The sequence below is a fragment of the Delphinapterus leucas genome, chromosome X (genome assembly GCF_059928025.1).
Source record: "Delphinapterus leucas isolate spDelLeu-1000000601 "Yukka" chromosome X, BTC_Dleu_Yukka2, whole genome shotgun sequence".
NCBI classification, from domain to species: Eukaryota; Metazoa; Chordata; class Mammalia; order Artiodactyla; family Monodontidae; genus Delphinapterus; species Delphinapterus leucas.
Genome location: NC_143150.1, coordinates 55,701,114 through 55,718,366, shown reverse-complemented (window position 1 = coordinate 55,718,366; position 17,253 = coordinate 55,701,114).

Here is a 17,253-nt window from a genome sequence, read left to right as displayed (position 1 = left end):
GCTGCTTGTAAATTTTGGAAATTAATCCTTTGTCAGTTGCTTCATTTGCAAATATTTTCTCCCATTCTGAGGGTTGTCTTTTTGTCTTGTTTATGGTCTCCTTTGCTGTGCAAAATCTTTGAAGTTTCATTAGGTCCCATTTGTTTATTTTTGTTTTTTATTTCCATTTCTCTAGGAGGTGGGTCAAAAAGGATCTTGCTGTGATTTATGTCACAGAGTGTTCTGCCTCTGTTTTCCTCTAGGAGTTTGATAGTTTCTGGCCTTACATTTAGGTCTTTAATCCATGTTGAGCTTACTTTTGTGTATGGTGTTAGGGAGTGATTCAATTTCATACTTTTACATATACCTGTGCAGTTTTCCCAGCACCACTTATTGAAGAGGCTGTCCTTTCTCCACTGTACATTCCTGCCTCCTTTATCAAAGATAAGGTGACCATATGTGCATGGGTTTATCTCTGGGATTTCTATCCTGTTCCATTAATCTATCTTTCTGTTTTTGTGCCAGTACCATACTGTCTTGATTACTGTAGCTTTGTAGTATAGTGTGAAGTCAGGGAGCCTGATTCCTCCAGCTCTGTTTTTCGTTCTCAAGACTGCTTTGGCTATTCGGGGTCTTTTGTGTTTCTATACAAATTGTGAAATTTTTTGTTCTAGTTCTGTGAAAAATGCCAGTGGTAGTTTGATAGGGATTGCATAGAATCTATAGATTGCTTTTGGTAGTAGAGTCATTTTCACAATGTTGATTCTTCCAATCCAAGAACATGGTAAATCTCTCCATCTATTTGTATCATCTTTAATTATTTTCATCAGTGTCTTATAATTTTCTGCATACAGGTTATTTTGTGTCCTTAGGTAGGTTTATTCCTAGATATTTTATTCTTTTTGTTTCAGTGGTAAATGGGAGTGTTTTCTTGATTTCGCTTTCAGATTTTTCATCATTAATGTATAGGAATGCCAGAGATTTCTGTGCATTAATTTTGTATCCTGCTACTTTACCAAATTCATTGATTAGCTCTAGTAGTTCTCTGGTAGCATCTTTAGGATTCTCTATGTATACTATCATGTCATCTGCAAACAGTGACAGCTTTACTTACTCTTTTCCAATTTGGATTCCTTTTATTTCCTTTCCTTCTCTGATTGCTGTGTCTAAAAGTTCCAAAACTATGTTGAGTAAGAGTGGTGAGAGTGGGCAAACTTGTTGTGTTCCTGATCTTAGTGGAAATGCTTTCAGTTTTTCACCATTGAGGATGATGTTGGCTGTGGGCTTGTCATATATGGCCTTTATTTTGTTGAGGAAAGTTCCCTCTATGCCTACATTCTGAAGGGTTTTTATAATAAATTGGTGTTGTATTTTGTCAAAAGCTTTCTCTGCATCTATTGAGATGATCATATGGTTTTTCTCCTTCAATTTGTTAGTATGGTTTATCACATTGATAGATTTGCGTATATTGAAGAATCCTTGCATTCCTGGAATAAACTCCACTTGACCATGGTGTATGATCCTTTTACTGGGCTGTTGGATTCTGTTTGCTAGTATTTTGTTGAGGGTTTTTGCATCTATGTTCATCAGTGATATTGGCCTGTAGTTTTCTTTCTTTGTGACATCCTTGTCTGGTTTGGGCATCAAAGTGATGGTGGCCTCGTGGAATGAATTTGGGAGTGTTCTTCTGTCTGCTATGTTTTGGAAGAGTTTGAGAAGGATAGGTGTTAGCTCTTCTCTAAATGTTTGATAGAATTCGACTGTGAAGACATCTGGTCCTCGGCTTTTGTTTGTTGGAATTTTTTAATCACAGTTTCAATTTCAGTGCTTGTGATTGGTCTGTTCATATTTTCTATTTCTTCCTAATTCAGTCTTGGCAGGTTGTGCATTTCTAAGTATTGTTCCATTTCTTCCAGGTTGTCCATTTTATTAGCATAGAGTTGCTTGTAGTAATCTCTCATGATCATTTTTATTTCTGCAGTGTCAGTTGTCACTTCTTTTTCATTTCTAATTCTATTGATTTGAGTCTTCTCCTTTTTTTTCTTGATGAGTCTGGCTAATGGTTTATCTATTTTGTTTATGTTCTCAAAGAACCAGATTTTAATTTTATTGATCTTTGCTATTGTTTCCTTCATTTCTTTTTCATTTATTTCTGATCTGATTTTTATGATTTCTTTCCTTCTGCTAACTCTGGGGTTTTTTTGTTCTTCTTCCTCTAATTACTTTAGGTGCAAGGTTAGGTTGTTTATTCGAGATGTTTCCTGCTTCTTAAGTGGGCTTCTATTGCTATAAACTTCCCTCTTAGAACTGCTTTTGCTGCATTCCATAGGTTTTGGGTCGTTGTGTCTCCATTGTCATTTGTTTCTAGGTATTTTTTTATTGCCTCTTTCATTTCTTAAGTGATCACTTCGTTATTAAGTAGTGTATTGTTTAGCTTCCATGAGTTTGTATTTTTTACAGATCTTTTCCTGTAATTGATATCTAGGCTCATGGCCTTGTGGTCGGAAAAGATACTTGCTACAATTTCAATTCTCTTAAATTTATCAAGACTTGATGTGCAACCCAAGATATGATCAATCCTGGAGAATATTCCATGAGCACTTGGGAAAATCGTGTATTCTGTTTTTGGATGGAGTGTCCTATAAATATCATTTAAGTCCATCTTGTTTAATATATCATTCAATGCTTGTGTTTCCGTATTTATTTTCACTTTGGATGATCTGTCTATGGGTGAAAGTGGGGTGTTAAAGTTCCCTACTGTGAATGTGTTACTAGCAATTTCCCCTTTTATGGCTGTTAGTATTTGCCTTATGTATTGAGGTGATCCTATGTTGGTGCATAAATATTTACAATTGTTATATCTTCTTCTTTGATTGATCCCTTGATCATTATGTAGTGTCCTTCTTTGTCTCTTCTAATAGTTTTTATTTGAAAGTCTATTTTGTCTGATATGCAAATTGCTACTCCAGCTTTCTTTTGGTTTCCATTTGCATGGAATATCTTTTTCCATCCCCTTACTTTTAGTCTGTATGTGTCTCTAGGTCTGAAGTGGCTCTGTTGTAGACAGCATATTTATGGGTCTTGTTTTTGAATCCATTCAGCCAATCTGTGTCTTTTGGTGGGAGCATTTAGTCCATTTACCTTTAAGGTAATTATCAATATGTATGTTCCTATTCCCATTTTCTAAATTGTTTTGGGTTCGTTTTTGTAGGTCTTTTCCTTCTCTTGTATTTCCTGCCTAGAGAAGTTCCTTTAGCATTTGTTGTAAAGCTGGTTTGGTGGTGCTGAACTCTCTCAGCTTTTACTTGTCTGTAAATCTTTTAATTTCTCCATCAAATCTGAATGAGATCCTTGCTGGGTAGAGTCACCTTGGTTGCAGGTTTTTCTTCTTCATCACTTTCAGTATGTCCTGCCACTCCCTTCTGGCTTGCAGAGTTTCTGCTGAGAGATCAGCTGTTAACATTATGGGGATTCCCTTGTGTGTTATTTGTTGTTTTTCCCTTGCTGCTTTTAATATGCTTTCTTTGTATTTAATTTTTGACAGTTTGATTAATGTGTGTCTTGGCGTATTTCTCCTTGCATTTATCCTGTATGGGACTCTCTGTGCTTCCTGCACTTGATTAACTCTTTCCTTTCCCATATTAGGGAAGTTTTCAACTATAATCTCTTCAAATATTTTCTCAGTCCCTTTCTTTTCCTCTTCTTCTTCTGGAACCCCTAGAATTCGAATGTTGGTGTGTTTAATGTTGTCCCAGAGGTCTCTGAGACTGTCCTCAGTTCTTTTCATTCTTTTTTCTTTATTCTGCTCTGCAGTAGTTATTTCCAGTGTTTTATCTTCCAGGTCACTTATCCGTTCTTCTACCTCAGTTATTCTGCTATTGATCCCATCTAGAGTCTTTTTCATTTCACTTATTTTGTTGTTCATCATTGTTTGTTTACTCTTTAGTTCTTCTAGGTCCTTGTTAACTGTTTCTTGCATTTTGTCCATTCTATTTCCAATATTTTGGAGCATCTTTACTATCATTATTTTGAATACTTTTTCTGGTAGACTGCCTATTTCCTCTTCTATTGTTAGGTGTGGTGTGTTTTTATCTTGCTCCTTCATCTGCTGTGTGCTTTTCTGTCTTCTAATTTTGCTTATCTTACTGTGTTTGGGGTCTCCTTTTTGCAGGCTGCAGGTTCGTAGTTCCCGCTGTTTTTGATGTCTGTCTGCAGTGGCTAAGGTTGGTTCAGTGGGTTGTGTAGGCTTCCTGGTGGAGGGGACTAGTGCCTGTGTTGTGGTGGATGAGGCTGGATCTTGTCTCTCTAGTGGGCAGGTCCATGTCTGGTGGTGTGTTTTGGGGTGTCTGTGGACTTATTATGATTGTAGGCAGCCTCTCTGCTACTGGGTGGTGTTGTGTTCCTGTTTTGCTAGTTGTTTGGCATAGGTTGTCCTGTAGCTTGCCACTGTAGCTTGCTGGTCATTGCGTGAAGCTGGGGGTGGTGTTGAGATGGAGATCTCTGGGAAATTTTTGCCGTTTGATATTATGTGGAGCTGGGAGGACTCTTGTTGACCAGTGTCCTGAAGTTGGCTCTCCCACCTCAGAGGCACAACACTGACTCCTGGCTGCAGCACCAAGAGCCTTTCATCCACATGGCTCAGAATAAAAGGGAGAAAAAGTAGAGAGAAAGAATTAGTAGAAGTAGGAAGAAAGAAAGGAAGGAAGGAAGAAAGAAAGAAGAAAAGAAGGAAAGAAAGGAGGGAAGTAGGGAGGGAGCGAGGAAGGAAGAAGGAGGGAAGGAAGGAAAAGGGAAAGAAAGAAAGAAGATACAGTAAAATAAAATAAAGTATAATAATGTTATTAAATTAAAAAATATTTTTTTAGAAAACAAAAAGGGGGGACGGGTAGACAAATGGTGGAAGCAAAGCTATACAGACATACTCTTACACAGAAGCATACACATACACCCTCACAAAAAGAGGTAAAGGGGAAAAAATCATAAATCTCTCTCAAAGTCCATCTCCTTAATTTGGGATGATTCATTGTCTAAAGGAGGGAAGGGAGGAAAGAAAGAAAGAAAGAAGGTAAAGTATAGTAAAGTTATTAAAATTAATTATTAAGAAAAAAATTAAAAAAATAAACGGATGTATAGGACCCTAGGAGAAATGGTAGAAGCAAAGCTATACAGACAAAATCTCACACAGAAGCATACAAATACACACTCACAAAAAGAGGAAAAGGAGAAAAAACCATAAATCCTGCTCTCAAAGTCCACCTCCTCAGTTTGGGATGGTTCGTTATCTATTCATATATTTCACAGATGCGGGGTACATTAAGTTGATTGTGGAGCTTTAATCCGCTGCTTCTGAGGCTGCTGGGAGAGATTTCCCTTTCTCTTCTTTGTTCTCACAGCTCCCAGGGGCTCAGCTTTCGATTTGGTCCCGCCTCTGCATGTAGGTCACTGGAGGGCATCTGTTTTTTGCCCAGACAGGACGGGGTTAAAGGAGCCACTGATTCGGGGGCTCTGGCTCACTCATGCCACAGGGAGGGAGGGGCGCGAAGTGCGGGGCAAGCCTGTGGCGGCAGAGGCCAGCGTGATGTTACACCAGCCTGAGGCCCGCCGTGCGTTCTCCCAGGGAAGTTGTCCCTGGATCCTGGGAACCTGGCAGCGGCGGGCTGCACAGGCTCCCTGGAAGAGGGATGTGGATAGTGACCTCTGCTCGCACACAGGCCCCTTGGTGGCAGCAGCAGCAGCCTTAGTGTCTCCCGCCCGTCTCTTGGGTCCGGGCTTTTAGCTGTGGCTCGCGCCCATCTCTGGGGTCCACGCTTTTAGCCGTAGCTCGTGCACGTCTCTGGAGCTCCTTTAAGCAGTGCTCTTACTCCCCTCTCCTCACACACCAGGAAACACAGAGGGAAGAAAAAGTCTCTTGCCTCTTCGGTAGCTCCAGACTTTTTCCCAGACTCCCTCCCGGCTAGCCGTGGCACACTAACTTCTTCAGGCTTTGTTCACGCAGCCAAACCCAGTCCTCTCCCTGCACTCCGACCAAAGCCCGAGCCTCAGCTCTCACCCCGCTCGCCCCAGCAGGTGAGCAGACAAGCCTCTTGGGCTGGTGAGTGCCGGTCTGCACCGATCCTCTGTGCAGGAATCTCCCCGCTTTGCCCTCCGCACCCCTGTTGCTGTGCTCTCCTCTGCAGCTCCGAAGCTTTCCACCTCCGCCTCCTGCAGTCTCTGCCCGAGGAGGGGCTTCCTAGTGTGTGGAAACCTTTCCTCCTTCACAGCTCACTCCCACTGGTGCAGGTCCCGTCCCTATTCTTCTGTCTCTGTTTTTCTTTTTTTCTTTTGCCCTACTCAGGTACGTGGGGAGTTTCTTGCCTTTCGGGAGGTCTGAGGTCTTCTGCCAGCGTTCAGTAGGTGTTCTGTAGGAGTTGCCCCATGTGTAGATGTATTTCTGGTGTATCTGTGGGGAGGAAGGTGATCTCCGTGTCCTACTCTTCTGCCGTCTTCCCCTCCGCCATCTTTGATGTTTTATTGTTAGTTTTATTGTTAGTCTATAGAATCAAAAGTATTTTCTTTTCTTCTTTTTAGTAATTTATGATTTACTTTTGTAAAAGTAAATTGACAAATATTACAATGTTATATTTGCATTTGAACGTATGAATATAAAATGCAAAATATCCAATGTTTATTTTTTAATTGGGGTATAGTTTTACAATGTTGTGCTAGTTTCTACTGTACAGCATAATGGAGTTCCCTGTGTGCTATACAGCAAGTTCTCATTAGTTACCTGTTTTATACATATTAGTGTATATACGTTAATCCCAATCTTCCAGTTCATCCCTCCCCCCCTTCCCCTCTTGGTGTCCATACCTCTGTTCTGTACATCTGTGTCTCTATTTCTGCCTTGCAAACAGGTTCATCTGTATGATTTTTCTAGATTCTACATATATGCATTAATATACAATATTTGCTTTGTTTTCTGACTTACTTCACTCTGTATGAAAGCCTCTAGGTCCATCCATGTCTCTACAAATGACCCAATTTTATTCCTTTTTATGGCTGAATAATATTCCATTGTATATATACAGCATGTTGTCTTTATCCATTCATCTGTTGATGAACACATAAGTAGTTTCTATGTCTTGGCTATTGTAAATAGTATTGCAAAAAATATTGGGGTTCATGTGTCTTTTTGAATTATGGTTTGCTCTGGGTATATGCCCAGTAGTAGGATTTCAGAGTCATATGGTTATTCTATTTTCAGTTTTTTAAGGAACTTCCATACTGTTCTATATAGTGGCTGTATCAATTTACATATCCACCAATGGTGCAAGAAGTTTCCCTTTTCTCCAAACCCTCTTCAGGATTTATTGTTTGTAGATTTTTTGATGATGTCCATTCTAACCGGTGTTAGGTGATACCTCATAGTTTTTTTTTTTGTTTTTTGGGTTTTTTTTTTTTGCAGTACTCAGGCTGCTCACTGTTGTGGCCTCTCTCGTTGCAGAGCACAGGCTCCAGATGCGCAGGCTCAGTGGCCATGGCTCACGGGTCTAGCTGCTCCATGGCCTGTGGGATCTTCCTGGACTGGGGCATGAACCCATGTCCCCTGCATTGGCAGTCAGACTCTCAACCACTGCACCACCAGGGAAGCCCCTATAATTAGATTTTTAAGGTTAGAGGGAGATGGAAATGGGTAAACAGGGAAGGAGAAAAAGAGCTACTTCCACCAGGTGTACAATTCTTCCTTGACAGGATTTTTTCTTTCACCAATTGCTATATATACCATTGCATTGTCTTCTGGCCTGCAAGATTTCTGATGAAAAATCCTCTAATAGTCTTACTGAGGATAATTTATGCATGATGTGTTGCTTTTCTCTTGCTGCTTTCAAGATAATTTCTTTGTATTTATCTTTCAACAGCTTGATTATAATGGATTTATCCTACTACTTGGAGTTCACCTTCTTGGATATATGGATTCATGCATTCTAATTTCATTCTTTTACATATAACTGACCAGTTTTCCCAGCACCACTTATTGAAGAGGCTATCTTTTCTCCACTGCATATTCTTGCCTACTTTATCAGAGATAAGGTGATCATATGTGTGTGGGTTTATCTCTGGGCTACCTATCCTGTTCCATTCATCTATATTTCTGTTTTGTGCCAGTACCATACTGTCTTGATTACTGTACCTTTGTAGTATAGTCTGAAGTCAGGGAGCCAGATTCTTCCAGCTCCATTTTTCGTTTTCAAGATTGCTTTGGCTATTCGGGGTCTTTTGTGTTTCCATACAAATTGTGAAATTTTTTGTTCTAGTTCTGTGAAATATGCCAGTGGTAGTTTGATAGGGATTGCATTGAATCTGAAGATTGATTTGGGTAGTACAGTCATTTTCACAACATTGATTCTTCCAATCCAAGAACATGGTATATCTCTCCATCTATTTTTGTCATCTTTAATTTCTTTCACCAGTGTCTTATAATTTTCTGCATACAGGTCCTTTGTCCCTAAGGTAGGTTTCTTCCTAGATATTTTATTCTTTTTGTTGCAATGGTAAATGGGAATGTTGGAGTGTTTTCTTAATTTAACTTTCAGATTTTTCATCACTAGTGTATAGGAATGTCAGAGATTACTGGGCATTAATTTTGTATCCTGCTACTTTACCAAATTCATTGATTAGCTCTAGTAGTTTTCTGTTAGCATCTTTAGGAATCCCTATGTAGAGTATCATGTCATCTGCAAACAGTAACAGCTTTACTTCTTCTTTTCCAATCTGGATTCCTTTTATTTATTTTTCTTCTCTGATTGCTGTGGCGAAAAGTTCCAAAACTATGTTGAATAAGAGTGCTGAGAGTGGGAAACCTTGCCTTGTTCCTGATCTTAGTGGGAATGGTTTCAATTTTTCACCATTGAGGATGATGTTACATGTTGGTTTGTCTTAAATGGCTTTCATATATTTAGGAAATTTCCCTCTATGCCTACTTTCTGCAGTGCTTTTATCATAAATGGGTGTTGAGTTTTGTTGAAAGCTTTCTCTGCATCTATTGAGATGATCATATGTTTTTTCTCCTTCAATTTTTTAATATGGTGTATCACGTTGATTGATTTGCATATATTGAAGAATCCTTGCATTCCTGGAATAAACCCCACTTCATCATGATGTATGATCCTTTTAATGTGCTGTTGGATTCTGTTTGCTAGTATTTTGTTGAGGATTTTTGCATCTATTTTCATCAGTGATGTTGGCCTGTAGTTTTCTTTCTTTGTGACATCCTTGTCTGGTTTTGGTATCAGGGTGATGGTGGCCTCGTAGAATGAGTTTGGGAGTGTTCCTCCCTCTGCTACATTTTGGAAAAGTTTGAGAAGGATAGGTGTTAGCTCTTCTCTAATTGTTTGATAGAATTCGCCTTTGAAGCCATCTGGTCCTGGGCTTTTGTTTGTTGGAAGATTTTTAATCACAGTTTCAATTTCAGTGCTTGTGATTGGTTTGTTCATATTTTCTATTTCTTCCTGATTCAGTCTCGGCAGGTTCTGTATCTCTAAGAATATGTCCATTTCTTCCAGGTTGTCCATTTTTTTGGTATAGAGTTGTTTGTAGTAATCTCTCATGGTCCTTTGTATTTCTGCATTGTCAGTTGTTACTTCTACTTTTTCATTTCTAATTCTATTGATTTGAGTCTTCTCCCTTTTTTCTCAATGAGTCTGGCTAATGGTCTATCAATTATGTTTATCTCCTCAAAGAACCAGCTTTAACTTTTATTGATCTTTTCTATTGTTTCCTTCATTTCCTTTTCACTTATCTCTGATCTGATCTTAATGTTTTCTTTCCTTCTGCTAACTTTTGGGTTTTTTTCTCCTTTCTCTACTTGCTTTAGGTGCAAAGTTAGGTTGTTTATTCGAGATGTTTCCTATTTCTTAGTGTAGGATTGTATTGCAATAAGCTTTGAACTGTTTTTGCTGCATCGCATAGGATTTGGGTCGTTGTGTCTCCATTGTCATTTGTTTCTAGGTATTTTTTTATTTCCTCTTTGATTTCTTCAGTGATCACTTGATTATTAAGTAGTGTATTGTTTAGCCTCCATGTGTTTGTATTTTTTACAGATCTTTTCCTGTAATTGATATCTAGTCTCACAGCATTGTGGTCGGAAAAGACACTTGATATGTTTTCAATTTTCTTAAATTTACCAAGCCTTGATTTGTGACCCAGGATATGATCTATCCTGGAGAATGTTCCATGAGTACTTGAGAAAAATGTGTATTTTGTTGTTTTTGGATGCAATGTCCTATAAATATCAATTAAGTCCATCTTGTTTAATGTATCATTTAAAGCTTGTGTTTCCTTATTTATTTTCATTTTGTATGATCTGTCCATGGGTGAAAGTGGGGTGTTAAAGTCCCCTACTATGATTGTGTTATTGTCGATTTCCCCTTTTATAGCTGTTAGTATTTGCCTTATGTATTGAGGTGCTCCTATGTTGTGTGCATAAATATTTACAATTGTTATATCTGCTTCTTGGATCAATCCCTTGATCATTATGTAGTGTTATTCTTTGTCTCTTGTAATAGTCTTTATTTTAAAGTCTATTTTGTCTGATATGAGAATTGCTTCTCCAGCTTTCTTTTGGTTTCCATTTGCATGCAATATCTTTTTTCCCTCCCCTCTCTTTCAGTCTGTATGTGTCCCTAGGTCTGAAGTCGGTCACTTGTAGATAGCATATGTAGGATATTGATTCTGTATCCATTCAACCACTCTGGGAATTTTTTTTTTTTTTTGCAGTACCTGGGCCTCTCACTGTTGTGGCCTCTCCTGTTGTGGAGCACAGGCTCCATATGCGCAGGCTCAGTGGCCATGGCTCACGGGCCTAGCCACTCCCTAGCATGTGGGATCTTCCCGGACCAGGGCACGAACCCATGTCGTCTGCTTCTGGAGGTGGACTGTCAACCACTGCACCACCAGGGAAGCTCCACTCTGTGTCTTGGTGGGAGCATTTAATCTAGTTACATTTAAGGTAATTATCGATATGTATGTTCCTATTCCCATTTTCTTAACTGTTTTGGCTTCGTTATTGTAGGTCTTTTCCTTTTAAGTTTCATTAGGTTTCACTGGTTTATTTTTGTTTTTATTTCCATTTCTCTAGGAGGTGGGTCAAAAAGGATCTTGCTGTGATTTATGTCATAGAGTGTTCTGCCTATGTTTTCCTCTAAGAGTTTTATAGTGTCCAGCCTTACATTTAGGTCTTTAATCCATTTTGATTTTATTTTTGTGTATGGTGTTAGGGAGTTTTGTAATTTCATTCTTTTACATGTACCTATCCAGTTATCCCTGCACCCATTATTGAAGAGGCTCTCTTTTCATCATTGTATATTCTTGCCTCCTTTACCAAAAATAAGGTGACCATATGTGTGTGAGTTTATCTCTGGGCTTTCTATCCTGTTCCATTGGTCTATATTTCTATTTTTGTGCCAGTACCATACTCTCTTGATTACTGTAGCTTTGTAGTATAGTCTGAAGTCTGGGAGCCTGATTCCTCCAGCTCCATTCTTCTTTCTCAAAATTGCTTTGGCTTTTCAGGGTCTTTTGTGTTTCCATAAAAATTGTGATATTTGTGGTCTGGTTCTGTGAAAAATGGCATTGGTGGATTGGTAGAGATTGCACTGAATCTGTGTATATCTTTTGGTAGTATAGTCATCTTCACAATGTTGATTCCTCCAATCCAAGAACAAGGTATCTCTCTCCATCTTTTTTGTATCATCTTTAATACCCTTCATCTGTGTCTTATAGTTTTTGGAATACAGGTCTTTTTCCTGCTTAGGTAAGTTTATTCCTGGTTATTTTATTCTTTTTGTTGCAATGGTAAATGGAAGTGTTTCCTTAATTTATCTTTCAGATTTTTCATCATTAGTATATAGGATTGCAAGAGATTTCTGTGCATTAACTTTATATCCTGCTACTTTACCAAATTCATTGTTTACCTCTAGCAGCTTTCTGGTAATATCTTTAGGATGCTCTATGTATAGTAACATTTCATTTTCAAATAGTGACAGTTTTATATCTTCTTCTCTGATTTGGATTCCTTTTATTTGTTTTTCTTCTCTGATTGCTGTGCCTAAAATTTCCAAAATTATGTTGAATAATTGTGGTGAGAATAGACAACCTTGTGTGTTCCTGACCTTAGAGGAAATGGTTTCAGTTTTTCACCATTGAGAATGATGTTGGCTGTGGCTATGTCGTATATGGTGTTTATTATGTTGAGGTAAGTTCCCTCTATGCCTACTTTCTAGAGGGTATTTACCATAAGTGGGTGTTGAATTTTGCCAAAATCTTTCTCGGCATCTACTGAGATTATCATATGGTTTTTATCCTTCAGTTTGTTAATATGGTGTATCACATTGATTGATTCACATATATTGAAGAATCTTTGCATTCCTGGAATAAACCCCACTTGATCATGGTGTATAATCTTTTCAATGGGTTGTTGGATTCTGTTTGCTAGTATTTTGTTGAGGACTTTTGCATCTATGTTCATCAGTGATATTGGCCTATAGTTTTCTTTTTTTGTGGCATTTTTGTCTGGTTTTGGTAGCAGGGTGATGGTGGCCTCATAGAATGAATTTGGAAGTGTTCTTCACTCTGCTATATTTTGGAAGAGCTTGAGAAGGATAGGTGTTAGCTCTTCTCTAAGTGTTTGATAGAATTCGCCTGTGAAGGCATCTGGCCCTGGGCTTCTGTTTGTTGGAAGATTTTTAATCACAGTTTCAATTTCTGTGCTTGTGATTGGTCTGTTTATATTTTCTATTTATTCCTGGTTCAGTCTCAGAATGTTGTGCTTTTCTAAGAATTTGTCCATTTCTTCCAGGTTGTCCACTTTATTAGCATATAGTTGCTTGTAGTAATCTCTCATGATCCTTTGTATTTCTGCAGTGTCATTTGTTATGTCTCCTTTTTCATTTCCAAATCTGTTGATTTGAGTCTTCTCCCTTTTTTCTTGTTGAGTCTGGCTAGTGTTTTATCAATTTTGTTTATCTTCTCAAAGAGCCAATTTTAGTTTTATTGATCTTTGCTGTCATTTCCTTCATTTGTTTTTCATTTATTTCTGATCTAATCTTTATGATGAGATTATTATTATAATTATATTATATCATTATAATATAATTTATTATTATTATTAGATTATGTTAACTTTGTTTTTTTTTTTCATTGCTCTTTCTCTAACTGCTTTAGGTGTAATGTTAGGTTGTTTACTTCTGATATTTTTTGTTTCTTTGAGGTAGGACTTTATTGCTATAAACTTCCCTCTTAGAACTGCTTTTGCTGCATCCCATAGGTTTTGGGTCATTGTGTTTTAATTTTCATTTGTTTCTGGGTATTTTTTGATTTCCCCTTTGATTTCTTCAGTGATCACTTCGTTATTTAGTAGCGTATTGTTTAGACTCCATGTGTTTGTATTTTTTACAGTTTTTTTCTTGTCATTGATATCTTGTCTAATAGCATTGTGGTCGGAAAAGACACTTGATATGATTTCAATTTTCATAAATTTACCAAGGCTTGATTTGTGATCCAAATTATGATCTAACTTAGGGAATGTTCCATGAGCACTTGAGAAGAAATTCTATTCTGTTGTTCTTGGATGGAATGTCCTATAAGTATCAATTAAGTCCATCTTGTTTAATGTATCATTAAAAGCTTGTTTTTCCTTATTTATTTTCATTTTCATTCATCTTTCCATTGGTGAAAGTGGAGTGTTAAGGTGCTCCTATTTTGGGTGCATAAATATTTATAATTGTTAGATCTTCTTCTTGGATTGATCTGTTGATCATTATGTAGTGTCCTTCTTTGTCTCTTGTTATAGTCTTTATTTTAAATTCTATTTTTCTTATATGAGTGTTGCTACTCCAGCTTTCTTTTGATTTCCATTTGCATGGAGTATATTTTTCCATCCCCTCACTTTCAGCCTGTATGTTTCCCTAAGTCTGAAGTGGGTCTCTTGTAGACAGCATATATACAGGTCTTGTTTTTGTATCCATTCAGCCAGACTATGTCTTTTGGTTGGAGCATTTAATCCATTTACATTTAAGGTAATTATCGATAAGTATGTTCCTATTACCACTTTCTTAATTGTTCTTGGTTTGTTTTAGTAGGTCTCTTTCTTCTCTTGTGTTTCCTGCCTGGAGAAGTTCCTTTAACATTTGTTGTAAAGCTGGTTTGGTGGTGCTGAACTCTCTCAGCTTTTTCTTATCTGAAAAGATTTCAATTTCTCCATCAAATCTGAATGAGATCCTTGCTGGTAGAGTAATCTTGGTTGTAGGTTTTTCCCTTCATCACCTTAAATGTCCTGCCACTCCCTTCTGGCTTGCAGAGTTTCTGCTGAAAGATCATCTGTTAACCCTATTGGTATTCCCTTGTATGTTATTTGTTGCTTTTCCCTTGCTGCTTTTAATATTTTATCTTTGTATTTAATTTTTGATAGTTTGATTAATATGTGTCTTGGTGTGTTTCTCCTTGGATTTATCCTGTATGGGACTCTCTGTTCTTCCTGGACTTGATTATTTTCTTTCCCAAATTAGGGAAGTTTTCAAGTATAATCTCTTCAAATATTTTCTCAGTCTTTTTCTTTTTCTCTTCTTCTTCTGGGACCCCTATAATTCGAATGTTGTTGCATTTAATTTTGTCCCAGATGTCTCTGAGACTGCCCTCAATTCTTTGCATTGTTTTTTCTTTATTCTGCTCTACGGTAGTTATTTCCAATATTTTATCATCCAGGTCACTTATCCCTTCTTCTGCCTCAGTTATTCTGCTATTGATTCCTTCTAGAGAATTTTTAATTTCATTTATTGTGTTGTTCATCATTGTTTGTTTGCTCTTTAGTTCCTCTAGTTCTTTGTTAAATGTTTATTGTACTTCCTCCATTCTATTTCCAAGATGTTCTATCATCTTTACTATCATTACTCTGAATTCTTTTTCTGGTAGACTGCCTATTTCTTCTTCATTTGTTTAGTCTGGTGGGTTTTTACCTTGCTCCTTCATCTCCTGCATATTGTTCTGTTTTCTCATTTTGTTTAACTTACTGTGTTTGGTGTCTCCTTTTCACAGCCTGCACATTCATAGTTCCTATTGTTTTTGGTGTCTCCCCTCAGTGGGTGAGGTTGATTCAGTGGCTTGTGTAGGTTTCTTGGTGGAGGGGACTGGTGTCTGTGTTCTGGTGGGTGGGGCTGGATCTTGATTTTTCTGGTGAGCAGGTCCACATCTGGTGGTATATTTTGGGGTGTCTGTGAAGTTAATATGATTTTAGGCATCCTCTGCTAATGGGTGGGTTTGTGTTCCTGTCTTGCTAGTTGTATGCATGGGGTGTCCAGCACTGGAGCTTGCTGGTAGTTGAGTGGAGCCAGGCCTAGTGTTGAGACAGAGCTCTCTGTGAGAGCTCTTGCCAATTGATATTACCCAGGGCTGGGAAGTCTCTGGTGGTCCAGTGTCCTAATCTAAGCTCTCCCTTCTCAGAGACTCAGGCCAATGCACCAGGACCCTGTCAGCCACAGGTCATGGTATGTGGGGAGTTTCTTGCCTTTTGGGAAGTCTGAGGTCTTTTGCAAACATTAAGTAGATGTTCTGTAGTTTTTCCACATGTAGATATATTTTTGATGTATTTGTGTGGTGGAAGTTTATCTCCACGTCTTACTCTTCCCTCATCTTGAAGGTCCTCCCCCCTCACAATTATCTTAACTTTTGATTCTATTTAGTCCTAATGAAATACCCCAAAGTGTGTAATTATTTTTTATCAAGGTTATATATATATATTTATATTTATATTTATATTTATATATATATACACACACACACAGTTATAACATTAAAATAGAATTCTAAAAACATTACCTCCTTTTGGAAAAGGAAATTAAGTGTGTTCATGAATTATTTCTCCAAATAATATGAAGATGGGCTATAGAAAATTAAAGCTAATCAAATACGTGCTATATGATATATAATTTACTTTCATTTACTTCAACATTCCTAATGTATTATACTTCTATGCATTAACTATAAACAATAACTTTGGGTGATCCAGTTGCCTTATTCGGGAATGTGTTCTCCAGGGGAGTTTAGCTAGCATTTTCATAAATGACCACAGTATAGAAGTATGTACTATAAATGCTTCCATTATCATTATTGCTGATCAATGCAGGAGGTTTTGTTAATTAACATACTGTATGTTATAAATGAATTTTCACTGGTAAAATTTAAAGTATCTCAGATACCTGGATTGGCTTAGTATATTTTAAAGTCAGTATCACTATCTTTCTTTGGTTTCTCACAGAAAGTAGATACTAAGAATTTGTGTTCATGGTGATTACTCTTGGAAATCATCCCAGGGAATTAGAGTGTAAGATAAGAATAGACTAGGGAAAAAGGGATAGCCAAAGGCAGGGTGCATTACTGAGCTGATGACTGCTGTGGGACACCAGGCATAAATCAGGCTGGGGCCCTTTGAGGAGCCTGGAAGATTGTACCTTAGAATCATCCACTTGAGAGATGGAAAAGAGTATTTATCCTCTGGATCTCATCCTCTATAGGGTGTTACTACTCTCTTGCCAATTTGAACATGTGAAAGTGCTAAGCAGGCTTCTGTAGGCGTTGCTTACCATAGATTTTGTGAACCCCTGGGGCAGAATGTTAGAGATATAAGTTTCAGCCAAAAAGTGATGCTATTGTAGGTTTACACCTACATGAAGCTGGTTTCCTAAGTAGTAGGTGGAGTAAAAGTTGAGCTGTGAAGATATGAGCTCGGGAAAAAGCAATGTCTGGATATGCCCATCCATTCATGGTTCATGCAGTGATTTTGTTAAATAGCATAGTGGTTGTTATAAATAGATTTTCATTGGTGAAATTTCTAGAGTTCAAAATATGTGCATTTTATAGAGGTATTTTAAGGTCATTATCATACTTTCAATTACAAGGTGTAAAAATATAGTGACTTTAGTCACCCACACACTTAAAGATGACCTCACAGATTTGATTTCTAAGTGGTTCTGAGTCTAGCTACTTACTTTTGAGGACTCTTGGTTATCGTGATTTGAATAGACAAAAGTGAATTACTTTATGCAACATAATGTTAAAGCACTTAAAAGACAAAGATCTGAGATTAATTTGTCTTATATTTGAGGTCTGCTTTTCAATAAATATCTGTGCATGTGGCAGAATTTATCCTAAGGCTTGCTCTCATTTCAATTGTGAGAGAGAAGCCTTTTGTTCTTATAAACTTCTAATTTTTGTAGGTTATTTCCTCCAAAAATAATTGTACCT